The following is a 4,881-nucleotide window of genomic DNA, read 5'->3' on the forward strand; positions in this document are numbered from 1 at the left end:
TGACGTAAAGCATGATTCTCTGCTATGACATGCAGACTGATTCTCTGCTGACATGAAGCCTGATTCTCTGTTACGGGACCTCTCTCCTCTGCCTGGGTGCCGGGGCCTAAATATATGACAATGGACTGTTACAGTGGTGGGTGGCGTGAAGCCAGATTCTCTGCTATGGCATGAAGAGACTGATTCTCTGCTGACGTGAAGCCAGATTCTCTGCTATGGGACCTCTCTCCAATTGATATTGGTTAATTTTTATTTATTTTATTTTTATTTTAATTCATTTCCCTATCCACATTTGTTTGCAGGGGATTTACCTACATGTTGCTGCCTTTTGCAGCCCTCTAGCTCTTTCCTGGGTAGTGATGTCGCGAACATAAAATTTTCAGTTCGCGAACAGCGAACGAGAACTTCCGCAAATGTTCGCGAACTGGCGAACCGGGCGAACCGCCATAGACTTCAATAGACAGGCGAATTTTAAAACCCACAGGGACTCTTTCTGGCCACAATAGTGATGAGAAAGTTGTTTCAAGGGGTCTAACACCTGGACTGTGGCATGCCGGAGGGGGATCTATGGCAAAACTCCCATGGAAAATTACGTAGTGGACGCAGAGTCGGGTTTTAATCCATAAAGGGCATAAATCAACTAACATTCCTAAATTGTTTGGAATAACGTGCTTTAAAACATCCAGTGTGTGTATACGATCAGGTATGATGTTGTATCGATCAGGTAGTGTAAGGGTTACGCCCGCATCACAGACATTGACAGACCAAACTCCCCTTTTAATGCACCGCAAACAGTTCATTTGCACAACCGCAAACTCCCCATTTGCACAAGGTTGGATACCAAGCTAGCCACGTCCCGGTGATGTCATTGAAGGTTTCTTCCTCCACCCAGCCACGTACAACACCAAGGGTCCCCGAAAGGTCAATTGAATTGATTTTTCGAACGGGGAGATGGTTAAAAAAACGCTGGCTCCCTCCCCTTTGTTTTTATCCACGGTGACTGCGTCTGCGCCGTGCAATTTACTGTCACACCCGATATGAGTGGTATTTTCTGTAGTACTATTCTCATCAGTTTAATCCCTCTAACGTCCCCAATCTGGGTGCCATTTATTGAATAGATTTTTCGAACGGGGAGATGGTATCAGTGGTTGGCACTGGCAGTGGGCACACTACAGTCAGTAGAAGCGGGCCTGACACACACTGGCAGCAGGCAAGCAACTGAAATTACACTAAAGTGTAAAAATTAAATGCCTTATTTATCGGCAAGCTACTGTGCCACCCGGTATGAGTGGTTGGCACTGGCAGTGGGCACACTACAGTCAGTGGAAGAGGGCCTGACACACACTGGCAGCAGGCAAGCAACTGAATTTAGACTACTGTCTAAAAATTAAATGCCTTATTTATCGGCAAGCTACTGTGCCACCCGGTATCAGTGGTTGGCACTGGCAGTGGGCACACTACAGTCAGTGGAAGCGGGCCTGACACACACTGGCAGCAGGCAAGCAACTGAATTTAGACTACTGTCTAAAAATTAAATGCCTTATTTATCGGCAAGCTACTGTGCCACCCGGTATCAGTGGTTGGCACTGGCAGTGGGCACACTACAGTCAGTTGAAGTCGGCCTGACACACACTAGCAGCAGGCAAGCAGCTGAAATTACACTAAAGTGTAAAAATTAAATGCCTTTTTTAAGCAAAGTCCTGTGCCAGCCGGTATGAGTGGTGGGCACTGGCAGTGGGCACACTACAGTCAGTGGAAGTCAGCCTGACACACACTGGCAGGCAACTAACCTTAGATTAAAGTGTAAAAATTAAGTGCCTATTTTTTAAGCAAAGTCCTGTGCCACTCGGGATGACAGGGGTGGGCACTGGCAGTGGGCACACTACAGTCAGTTGAAGTCGGCCTGACACACACTGGCAGGCAACTAACCTTAGATTAAAGTGTAAAAATGAAGTGCCTTTTTTTTAAGCAAAGTCCTGTGCCACACGGGATGACAGGGGTGGGCACTGGCAGTGGGCACACTACAGTCAGTTGAAGTCGGCCTGACACACACTAGCAGCAGGCAAGCAGCTGAAATTACACTAAAGTGTAAAAATTAAATGCCTTTTTTATGCAAAGTCCTGTGCCAGCAGGTATGAGTGGTGGGCACTGGCAGTGGGCACACTACAGTCAGTGGAAGTCAGCCTGACACACACTGGCAGGCAACTAACCTTAGATTAAAGTGTAAAAATTAAGTGCCTATTTTTTAAGCAAAGTCCTGTGCCACTCGGGATGACAGGGGTGGGCACTGGCAGTGGGCACACTACAGTCAGTTGAAGTCGGCCTGACACACACTGGCAGGCAACTAACCTTAGATTAAAGTGTAAAAATGAAGTGCCTTTTTTTTAAGCAAAGTCCTGTGCCACACGGGATGACAGGGGTGGGCACTGGCAGTGGGCACACTACAGTCAGTTGAAGTCGGCCTGACACACACTAGCAGCAGGCAAGCAGCTGAAATTACACTAAAGTGTAAAAATTAAATGCCTTTTTTATGCAAAGTCCTGTGCCAGCCGGTATGAGTGGTGGGCACTGGCAGTGGGCACACTACAGTCAGTGGAAGTCAGCCTGACACACACTGGCAGGCAACTAACCTTAGATTAAAGTGTAAAAATTAAGTGCCTTTTTTTAAGCAAAGTCCTGTGCCACACGGAATGACAGGGGTGAGCACTGGCAGTGGGCACACTACAGTCTGTGGGCCTGCAGCTCCTCACACACAGGCAGGCCAGGCAACTGCAATATGTATATAAAGGAAAAAAAAAAAGCAGACTAATGTTGCAGCCCTAAAAAGGGCTTTTTGGGGTGCTGTCAGGACGCTGTCCTTACAGCAGAGATCAGATGAGTCTTTCAGGACTGGAGTGGACACTGAATTCACTAGCCTAGCTATCGATTTCCCAATTAAATCAGCAGCAGTTACAGTCTCCCTCCTCTCACTAAGACTGCAGCTTCAGAATGAATCTAAAATGGATGCTGTGCAGGAGGTGGGAGGGTCTGGGAGGGAGGGTATGCTGCTGATTGGCTGGAATGTGTCTGCTGACTGTGAGGTACAGGGTCAAAGTTTGCTCAATGATGATGTATAGGGGGCGGACCGAACATCGCATGTGTTCGCCCGGCAGAGGCGAACGCGAACAAGCTATGTTCGCCGGGAACTGTTCGCCGTCGGATAGTTCGGGCCATCTCTATTCCTGGGCTGTTTTACAGCCTTTTTAGTGCCGAAAAGTTCGGGTCCCCATTGACTTCAATGGGGTTCGGGACGAAGTTCGGGTCGGGTTCGGATCCCGAACCCGAACATTTCCGGGAAGTTCGGCCAAACTTCTCGAACCCGAACATCCAGGTGTTCGTTCAACTCTAGTGGTAATTACTTTAAAATGCTTTTACATTTTCCAAGCCATTCTGAGAATGTTTTCTCGTCACATATTGTACTTCATGACAGTGGTAAATTTTAGTCAAAATATTACATTTTTATTAATAAAAAAAATTGGAAAAATTATCAAATTTCCAAATTTCAATTTCTCTACTTTTATAATGGATAGTAATACCTACAAAAATTGTTATTACTTTACATTCCCCATATGTCTACTTAATGTTTGGATCATCTTGAAAATTAAATTTTATTTTTTGTGGGACGTTAGAAGGCTTAGAAGTTTAGAAGCAAATCTTAAATTTTCAAAACCCAATTTTTTCAGGACCAGTTCAGTTGTGAAGTCATTTTCTGGGGCTTACATATTATAAACCATCCATAAATCACCCGATTTTAGAAACTACACCATTCAAGCTATTCAAAACTGATTTTACAAACTTTGTTAACCCTTTAGGTGCCCCAACTGAAATAAAGGAAAATTTCACTTTTTTTTAGTAGATTTTAAAAAGTTATTTCTCACATCAAGGGTTATCAGCCAAACAAAACTATAAATCTATGACCCTGAATCTGGAGTTTACAGAAACACCCCATATGTGCTCAAAAACTGATGTATGGGCGAACAGCAGGCTTCAGAGTGGAAGGAGCACCATATGGCTTTTGGAGAGCGGATTTTGCTGGAATGGTAATTGGGAGCTATGTCGCATATAAAGACACTCTGAGGTGCCCCTGCAGTAGAAACCCCCAAAAAGTGACCGCATTCCGGAAACTACACACCTCAAGGAATATTTCAAGGTGATTAGTGAGCACTTTGACCCATCAGGCGTTTCACAGGATTTTGGCTATGAAAATGAAAAATTTCAATTGTTTCCAGAAAAAGTTGCTTTACACCCACATTTTTCACTTTCACAAGGGGTAACATGACAAAATGCGCCCCTCATTTTGTTAGCCATTTCCCCCCAAATACGCCAACACCCTATATGTGCTAAATAAATTATGTATGGGCGCACAGCAGGGCTCTAGAAGCAAAGTGCAAAATATGGTTTTTGCAGGCCTGAATAAACAGACATGGATTTTAGGTGCCATGTCGCATTTAAAAGATTCCTGAGGTCCAAAGAAATTAAAAACCCCAAGAAGTGACCCCATTTTGGAAAGAACACCTCCATACAAAAATTTTAAGGGGTGAAAACGGCACTTATGACCTAACAGTTGGCTTACATAAAAGAATATGTAGTGGTTGTTGAAAAGTGGATATGTAAGCTATACGGACTAAATCAGAGATATAAGGTGGTAAAACTATAGGGTACATCATGGATGAAATTTTATTAATACTCCATGGATGTGTGGTAGATTCTGAAACACTCCTGCATGCAAAGGCCAGGTTTTTGAGGGCAGGTATCGCCGTGGTAAATGATGTCTTTCCTTATCATCCTTTTGGAAAACACCCTGCATCTTTTTTGGGTCCTTCTCTTCCTTGCTGTCTGGGG

The sequence above is a fragment of the Bufo bufo genome, chromosome 1 (assembly GCF_905171765.1).
Source record: "Bufo bufo chromosome 1, aBufBuf1.1, whole genome shotgun sequence".
NCBI lineage: Eukaryota > Metazoa > Chordata > Amphibia > Anura > Bufonidae > Bufo > Bufo bufo.